Here is a 10480-nt window from a genome sequence, read left to right as displayed (position 1 = left end):
TCTGAGATTCTGATCCGTCGACCAACCAAATCCATCCCCAAAGTGACTGGTCGGCCAAGAAAACTCACCAGCTGGCCAAACCATACTACTGGTCAGCATGGGCAAACCACTGGTCGACATAGACAAGCACATCGGTCGGCATAGGCAAGCACACTGGTCGGCATAGACAAGCACACCAGTCGGCATAGGCAAAGCATACCTCTTCAAATAACCCATTTATTGACTATTAATGTGTCATTTATTGACCATGCCCTGCCACTTTTCCATCTGATTGCCACGTCATTGAACAAAATTTTTGGGGATAACATTTGCCCCCCAAGTTTATTATATGATAAACTTTTTCTCTAACTGATAGTGATTCACGTCGTCCAAAAGTTTCCACCCGGTCAGTAACTTTCACCAATAATAAAAGCCCAGCAAGTTAAATCTCTAAAAATTGAATATCCAATAAAAAATTCAGAGAATATCCTATCAGTTGCCTCCACGTGGTGACTCATCAACAACTTTAATATTTTTTGCATCCCACAATTCCAAAAAATGACTTTCTATATTCTCCCGCCTTTTATAAATAATTTAATTTCTAAATCATGAAAATGGCAATTACTCGTTTCCAATCGTGGGAGAGAGAATACCAAGAGCCTTCAAGGTGAAGGGGAGTCTCCCTTTCTCTCCTTTAAATAGTTTCACGACTGCCCAACACTCCATAAGAAAAACATTTGTTCATTTCTCTTGGCCGAATCCTCTACATACTTCCAAGGTGTTTCAACTTCTCCAAGCAAATCCAAGCTTTCTCAAGGAATCAAACGCTCTTCAATATATTTGGGTAAGCTTCTCCTTCTTCATCTTTATATTTAAGCTTTATAAACTTAAAAATCTACACAAAAATTGTGTAGAATACACCATGCCAAAACCCCCATTTTGAAACATACTCTTGGATTTTTTCATGATGAATCTTGGTAGGATAAAGACTTTGTGGCTGATATAGTGTAGTTTAGGCTTTGGGTTAGTCAAATTTTCTTCCAATTTCATGAAATTTTGCAAGAAAAATGATTTCCCACTACACATTTTAACTTTAGGTGTATGGGTTTAAGAATAGCATGAGATATTTCCTTGAGATTTGTTGAACTCTTAGAATTCCACTTTTTGATCTTGCTTGCATAGTCCAAGATCAAGAAAATATGTTTGTGCATCATGCTCCTTACCTTTTAGCCCATCAAACCCGTGGCCTTAGCCATTCCTAGTCGATCAGACTACATGGATGCATGCCCTTGCTCCTCGTACACCATTCCTAGGCATGCCAGCCTCTCGGACCACTCCTCTGACACACCTAGCCTCTCAGATGCACTGCTCCTCAGATGCACCAGTTCCTCGGACGCCCAGCCTAGCAGCTCCTCGGATGCACGACTATTCAGATACGCTGCTCCTCAGACGCACCAGCTCCTCGGATTCTCAGCCCAGCGGACACGTAACTCCTTGGATGCACGGTTATTCAGTCGGACACCCAAACCATTGGCGCGCATAGCTCTTCGGCGTACTCCTCGAGCCGTTCGGACACGCAGCTCCTCCAGACGCTCGGGCACAGGGCACAACTGCTCGGACATGTACCCCAACCACTCGAGGGCATTGTACCCCAGCTTAGGCCTTATTCCTTTGAACACCATTTGGCACTCAAAACAACTTGTGTGAATCTCTCAAAATTACTATTACTTCCCAAAAGAATATATGCCTTTATCTGGGGAAAATTTATCTTTCCTCTCAAAGATTTTTTTTTCACAGGGCATTGTATATATATATATATTTGGTTTTTTTTTTCATTCACTCTATGTTTGGTTTACTCACCTCCCCTTATCTTTTGTAGATGAATCGCTTCGACTACAGGGGAGGTGACGACCAAACAGACTCTGATTCCTCAGTTCCCACATCAAGAGACACCTTTTTGAGCAGTGATTCTTCTTCCAAATCTCCCAGCAAATGAACTCCTAAAGACTATCTCTGTCGTCTCAAGAAAATCCTTCTGCGATCAGCTTTGTATTTTCTTCACGAAGATCAGTTCCTTAAGAAATAACACCAACACCAACTAATGAAGGTGAAGAAGTTTAATCGACTCCCTCAAGAACAAGATCCTCAGGTTGCTCGTAGAGCAACACAAAAGATGGTAGAACGAGTACCCTGTGTGGGAGAAAATCTATTAGGAGAAGCCGAGATTGAAGCTTCTTCAAAACCCCCTAGCCAAGCTCAAAAAAATGGAAAACCTAGGAGACAGGTTACCCAAACATTTGCCACAGAAATCCAACAAACTACTACACGTAAGCTGAGGAACAAAGAAAAGAGTGGGCCTTCCTGGTTTGTAGCTAAACCCTTTAAGCTACATTCCAAAATGTTTGATAAGCATATCGAGACTTCGGGTCTCGAAGGAGTGAATGTGTTATGTCCACGCCCTAACCAAAGAGCCAATAAGCTTGATGGAGCCTACTGTGCCTGGTCTAAGTATCATATATATGCAGGAGCCACAATCCCCTTACATCCTTTCTTCAGATCAATAGTAGATTAATTCAATGTGTCTCCCTTCCAGATTGCTCCAAATGGCGTACAAGCCTTGTCTGCTCTCTATATTTTCTACCACTTCCAGGGCTGGAACCCGCCTATTCCTCATGGGGTATATTATTTGTTCGATCTTAGGACTAACCCCAGCCACAAGCATACATGTTTTTTCCACCTCTTTCATAGGCATAAAGGGGTTAAGTACCTTCATGGTATAGCCCATAAATCGAATCCTGGGAAGTATTACACGGAATACTTCCTAACTACAGACATTAAAGCCAACAACCTGGCTTTTACACATGCCGACCCTTTTGATCAACCTCTCCCAACCAGAGAAATGTATGCTTGAACAGAAGAACTTGCCAACATGCCTCTAGACGAAAAGGACGTTGAACAGATAGTCTCCTTGGAAAATCTCTGACTGGTGGGATTGTTATCGAACAATCAAGATATTGCTGCGAGTAGTATGACTGATGAAACAGACACGACTGATCAGTCCAACGCTGATACCGAAGTATTGACCGACCAGTTTTCTCCTGTTCCATCCCCTCATCCATGTCGACCAGGTGGTCCCATTATTATAAAGCCTCCTTATAAACATCCTCACCGACCCGCCTTCCCTGTCAGGCCTGGCAAAGGGAAAAGTATCGATCTCGATAGAGAGGATAGCTCATCGTCCGAGGAGGAAGATGAGTTTTTTTAATGAAATTCTAAACTCAGGTTTTGCTTACAGTAACTGTAATTGGATTTTGTGATGAATCTATTGAATTTTATTTTTCACCTATATTTATTGTTTCCACTAACCCATATTTTGCTTCATTTTTATGCAGATCCGACCATGTTCAAGCAATTCAACACACCCTCTGCCCAAAAGAGGAAAACTAGTGAAGGTTGTAAGTCAACTCCTCCGAGAAAGGTAATAAAGGCTACACTAGCTAGCAAGGGAAAACCATCCGACCAGTCAGTCACTCTCCCACACCTGGATCCTTTGTCAATTCCCCTTTCTGCTGCTCTATAGACTACTCGGTTAACTTGCTTAAGTAAGCCTCTTCGCATCGTTGGTGAATATGACAAAGAGTTACTAGACCATACCTTCCATCATGCAACTACAAATAAGACTTTCGAGACTCTACCCCTTCAAAGCGTCGAAGTTGTCCTTCACAAAGGCCTTGCTCAGATCATGAGTGTAAGCATCTTATCAAAAATATTTATTTTATTATTTATCACTCGTATCTTAATATTTCCCTGTTATCTATTCCAGGGGCTTATCACTGTTAGTCATGCCCAACGCAGAGCAGTCGACTATAAAGAGTTGATCAAGGTCTTGAATGATCATTTGGTGGAATCTCAAACGAAGATTGAAAACCTGACCAAGTCTGAGAAAGATCTTCAAGACAAGACTCAGCAGGCAGAGAAAACAATTGCTGACCGGGATAGAACCTTGAAGGAGTTGACTGATGAGAACAACAAGCACATCCAAACCATCAAGACATTAGCCGACCAACAAGAGAAGAATATTCAAGAGATAGAATAGTTGAAACAGGACAAGGAAATTGATCTAGCTCATTATGAAGAAATCTACTTCTACTGCTTCTACCAGATTTGGAAGTTAAACAAACCTCTTAACCTCGACTTTCTCTCAGAAGAGGCAAGAGCGCAAGAGCTTGCCAAATGTGAAGCCAAGGTCGCCGAGGAGGCAGCAAATCCAGCTGGTGCTGTGACTACTTCTCCTGCTCTATCGTTCCGACCAGGGGAGGCTCCAGACGCTGATGATGGGGTTAACCAACCAGAAATTAGTTTACCTGACCAATAAACATGATTTAACTGACCAGAAGGCTTCCCATCCGACCAGCAGACACTTTGTATCTGGCTAGCAATATACTTATTTTGCTTATACTTTTGTTGAGACAATTACTGATTAGTAGCTTTTATATTTTGCTCGTACGGCCAAGCTGCTTGACACTTTACCTTTCATTTCTTAAAACTTCCCAAGTCTTTTGTGAATAGTAAAGTCTCTTGGATTTATGCAATGATTTTTCGCATGAGTACTTACTTTTCTAACTTAGAAATTACATACATTTTATAAGTCCCTGCTAAGTATACTTTCTCACACTCTTATTGCTCTATCATTTTATGAGCTTAATGTTTTATTTCACACGAATATTTTCTTTTAACTTGGTGGTATTTTAAAAGATGCCAAGTTACTTAAGCTTTGACAAACAAGTTAGCTTAATGGCCCCTTTTTGACTTCAAAAACTTACAAGTCAGCCTAAAAACAAATATCTTAATTCGTGCTCTCATTGCATGTGTTGAATTAATTACCAGTATACCCCATGTGCCCCCCAAGTGATCGAGGGTTGTAAGATCCTTGGTCACTTGCTACTTGACTGGATTTGTTCAAGCAATTACTACTCATGAAACACATTGAATATAAAGAAAATATCCAAGCAGTTGAACACTATTTGAACACACTGAGCAGTTGAACACTAATCGATTTTACCGATCAGTTAAACACTGTAGCAAGAATCGACCATGCTGTGCATAGTCTCTTTTATTACTCATCAATTTGAAAAGGACAAACCGTGTCAAGTAATGAGTCTCAAACAAACAAAAATTGTTTAAAAACAAATGACTGGTCAGCAAATAACCAGATCGTAAACATACTTAAATAACAAGTAAAGCACTTGAATATAAGCTACCAATGTGCAAGTGATATTTATTGATAATATTTCCTAAGGTGCTCGCCATTCCAGTAGTTTCTGATCAGTTCACCATTCAGCCTATAAAGTTCGTAAGTGCCTGGTGGCAAGACTTGCTCGATCTGATATGGTCCTTCCCAATTTGGTCCTAGCACTCCAACTCTTGAGTCTTTGATGAACACTCTTTTGAGAACCAAATCTCCAACTTGGAACTTTCGATCTTTAACGCTGGAATTGTAGCAAGATAAATTATATACCAATATACCTATGTGCTCCCAAGTGATCAATGGTTAATTACTCATGAAAAACATAGAGTATATGGAGAATTTCTAAGCAGTTGAACACTGCCCAGTGACTGTCAGTTTTTCTAACCATGTGAATACTGGCCAGTTGAACACTGGCCAGTCTTTATCGACCACTTGACAACTTTTCAAATTCATTGACCAGTTGAAAACTACCCAGTTTACTGACCAGTTGAACACTGCTCGATTTGACTTTTCAGAGGGCTTACTACGCGGGACCTACTCTCTCCCACTACGTTGCTGGCCATGATGTAGTGACAGTTTCTTGGCACGACTCGGGCAGTCTCTTCCTCCTTGTTGGTTGCTGCCCTCTTTCTCCTTTCACTGATCGGTGTGATGATTATCTGCCTCATCCTGACCATATCCATCTTTAAATTGTGAGGTTTTCTTATCTCGAGGAGCTTTAATCTGATTACGCATGGGCAGAGTCTTCTTACTGCTTGATCGGTGTCTCTCTGATCTAGAAGTCTTTGTCCAGTGGCTCCTAGAAGGGGTTATAGAATTCCCCCTTTGTGTCGAGATAGTCCCAGAGCTATCTTCATTATCCTCCTGACCAGTGGGATCACTCCTACTTTTGTCTGGACCTCGAGAATCGGCTCTGCCAGCATGGGACTTCTAACCAGCGTTATAACTTCTTGCTCCTTAGGTGGATGCTCGTGCCACGGTTTGGGCATTGGCCTGGGCCAAATGAGTAGCTGCTTCTAGAGCAAGTGCTGCCTCGCGATGTCCTCGGTCAACCTCCTCTTGCAGTCGCCTGATCTCTTCGCTTCTAGCATCCATTTCCCGATTCTGCTGCTCGAATGCATAGTCTTGGGGCATGTCGTGTCGGAACGAGGAATTGAGGTTGATCAATCAAAGATTGAACTCATATCAAAGCTGCCCACCCCAAGACTATTAAAGACATTCGATCTTTTCTTGGGCATGCAGGATTTTATAGGAGGTTCATACAAAATTTTTCGACAATTGCTCGCCCTTTGTCAAACCTCCTAGCAAAAGATGTTGTGTTCAGTTGGACACCTGAGTGTGAGGAATATTTTCGAACGCTGGTTGCAAAACTCACTTCCGCCCCTATCATTCAGCCACCAGATTGGAACTTACTGTTCAAAGTCATGTGTGATGCTAGCAATTATGCTATAGGTTCGTCTTAGGTCAAAGAAGGGAAGGGAAGCCCTTTGTTGTTTATTACGCAAGTAGAACTCTTAACAGTGCTCAAATTAACTATTCTATCACTGAAAAAGAGTTACTTGCTGTAGTATTTGCACTTGACAAGTTTCGTTCCTACCTGATTGGTTCACCTATCACAGTCTTTACGGACCATTCCGCCTTAAAATACCTCCTTTCCAAAAAGGATGCTAAGGCGCGTTTAATTAGGTGGATCCTTCTGTTACAGGAATTTGATCTGACCATAAAAGACAAGAAAGAAGTTGAAAACGTGGTAGCGGACCACTTATCTCGTCTTGAATTTTCTGATTCCGCTGATGGCCCAGCCATTCGAGATGACTTCCATGATGAACATCTCTTCGCAGTCACTAAGTTGCCATGGTACGCTCATATTGTTAATTACTTAGTGACTGGCGAACTTCCAACTGCATGGAGTGCACAAGATAAACGTAAATTTTTGGTCGAGGTTCGTAATTCTATTGGGACGACCCATATCTTTTCAAGTATTGCCCCGAAAAAATTATGAGACGTTGCATTCCAGACAATGAAATTTTTAGTGTCCTGAACTTTTATCATAATGAAGCTTGTGGTGGTCATTTTTTTATGAAAAAGACTGCTGCAAAAATCTTACAGTGTGGTCTTTATTGGCCCACTTTGTTCAAAGACACTAACAATTTCTGTCGATCATGTGAAAGGTGTCATAAATTGGGTGCCCTATCCTGATGACATATGATGCCATTAAACCCAATTCTTGTAATATAAATATTCGATTGTTGGGGGATTGACTTTATGGGACCATTTCCACCTTCTTCTGGCTACCTTTACATTCTCCTCTCCATAGACTATGTCTCAAAATGGGTGGAAGCTGTGCCTTGTCGAAATAATGATAACACAACTGTTGTGAAATTCTTAAAGGAAAATGTGTTATCTAGGTTTGGCACACCTCGGGCTATCATAAGTGATCAAGGCATCCATTTTTGCAACTATTCTTTTGAGACCTTAATGCAAAAATATGGTGTAACTCATAAGGTTGCATTGCCTTATCACCCACAGACAAATGACCAAGCTGAGTTAGCCAACCGAGAAATTAAGCAAATCTTAGAAAAGACGGTTAATCCTGACCGCAAAGATTGGTCCTCACGACTTCTCGATGCTCTCTGGGCATACCGCACTGCTTACAAAACTCAACTTGGTATGTCTCCTTATAGGCTAGTCTATGGTAAAGCTTGCCACCTTCCTGTTGAGCTAGAACACAAAGCTTATTGGGCAGTTAAAAGCCTAAATTTTGATCTCAAGGCAGCAGGACTCAATCGTAAGCTTCAGTTGTCAGAAATTGAAGAATTAAGAAACGATGCTTATGACAACTCTAGGATCTACAAGGCTAAAATGAAAGCGGTTCATGACAAGCAGATCCTAAGAAAAGAATTTGAGCCAAACCAACGAGTGCATCTTTATGACTCTCGTCTGCATATCCACCCTGGCAAGCTGAGATCGAGGTGGACTGGCCCATATGTTGTGAAATCTGTCTTTCCCAACGGTGCTGTTGAGGTCATAGACCCAACTGATGGGAGAGAATTCAAAGTAAATGGCCAACGACTGAAACACTACATAGAGAGGGTGACCCAGCCTGAAGAAGTCACTCTCGTGGAACCGGTTTACCAAGTCTAAGTAGTGTTCGAAATTGTTTGTACATATGTTTGTTTTCTGTTTATTTCCCTTTTGTCATTTTATTTTATTTGTTATCATTTTGTGTTTTCAGTTTTTCATGTTTTAGAGAATCAATATTCGCTCTATCACTCGACGCTCTCTATCCAGGTGTTCTCTTTCCCTGCTCTTTTACATTTATTATCTTTTGAGACATTGAGGACACTGTCAGATTTTGGTTGGGGGTGGTGAGCATATTTATGCACGTTCATGTTGATTTTTGTCATATTAATATTTTCACGGTCAAATTTTTGAAAATTACTTATTTATTCTTGCAAAATGTTACTTTTAAGTCAATTTTTGTTATCTATATTACTAAGAGTTTCTCTAGAGTTACCTAATGCACATGCCAAATGTTGTGGTAAGATGGTTGTTAGTACATATTTGCTTAGAAATTTGCCATGTTTAAGTAATTCATTCTTTTGTGTGAGAAGTGAGACTTGAGAAAACAACTTTTTAATTTTTATTGATTCTTAGAAATGGTTATAATTATTTGGACAAGGTATTGTGGTATGAATTGATGATGTTTTAGGGATAATATTTTCTATAGACAAATCTTATTAGAGAGCCTTTTATTATGTTGTTCATGAAAAAGAAAATAAAAAAAAAAAAGAAGAAGGAAAGAGAAAATAAAAAAAAAAGAAAAAAAGAAAAAAAAATAGAAAAATAGGAGAAAGACACAAGAGCAATATTTCTATCATTTTCAATCATGTTGTCTCTTGTGTCCAAGAAAAAAATGCGTGTTTATTAATTTCATGTTTTATTTTATGGCTCTTAGAATAAATGTAAAGATTTTCTATTTAACTTAAAATCCCGAAAAACTGGTTTTGTTGTACTATTTATGGTGGTTGTCCAAATAGTTTATTTCCTATCTTCGTTTCAATAGTTATTTAAGAGTGTCCGAAATATATACCCATTTGATGAGTGCTTACTTCTTTTCCAACTCCATGAGTAAAACCCTTAAAATTTAAATATTTTCAATTATATGAGAGGTTAATGGAGTTGAGACTTTTACTTGGCATAATTTCAAAGGCTTTATGTGCTATGGTTTGCGGTAAGAAGGTTCAAGTTTGGTACACACACTCACAACTCTAGATTTATTCGAAGTAATTTTGATAACTCTTGTTGATTTGTTACTAACATTTTGTATTAATACTTAAGTTATTTTATAATTTTTGACCGGAAATATATCATGTTGACATTTATTATTTCGCTTGAATTGCTAGAGACTAGCAATAAGCTGGTTGGGGGTTGTGATTAGTGCTAAAAAATATCATTTTATTAGTCTTAAAGTGTAAAATTAATTAAGTTTTAATTAATATTTTCATGGATTTATTGTCATATATTTTATATTTGAAAGTGTTAATTTTAATTTAATTTGTGTTTAATTTTTAGGAAATAAAATGTATTTTGACACAAAGAAAAAGAAAGAAGAAAGAAAGAATTAAAATTGAAGAAAATGGCATTTTTGAAGATGGAATGGCCCAAAATTAAGCCCAAACAGCCAAAGCCCAAGCCAATATCTGCTCCCCACGCTGCCACATGGCAGCTTGCCATTCGTCCACCCAAGCCGCCGAAGCCGAGCCGAAGCCACGCCGCCGAAGCCACTCGGTCTGACAGCTGCCACCTGACGCGCCTGCCATGCTCCCCACGTGCCCGACAACTCCAGCTGCCGTCTGACGCGCCAGCCACCCGAGTCAACCAATGAGCGCCACATCGCCCACATGCTCCCCACGCCCCCAACAACTCAGCTGCCACTCTCTGCCGAGCCAATTGGTTCATGCCATGTGGCCCAGATGTCTCCCACGGCTCAACACATTTTCCCCACTTCCGTAAGTTTTTATGCCACTTTCCCACTATTTTGTACACGGTTTTTGAGTCCTATTTACACTATAAATAGAGGACCAAATGGAGTGAAAAAGAGAATCAGATGGTGTAATTAAGTGTGGAGAGTATAGTGAGAGAGAAAATCATTTTTTCTTATTCTTCTTTCATTTCTTTTACATTACTTTGAGTGAAAATAATGCCTATTTTAGGCTAAATTCTCTTGTGGAAAGGCTAGAGTGAAGTTCA

This window comes from Humulus lupulus, chromosome 3 (assembly GCF_963169125.1).
Source record: "Humulus lupulus chromosome 3, drHumLupu1.1, whole genome shotgun sequence".
NCBI lineage: Eukaryota > Viridiplantae > Streptophyta > Magnoliopsida > Rosales > Cannabaceae > Humulus > Humulus lupulus.
This window is presented reverse-complemented; position numbering follows the sequence as displayed.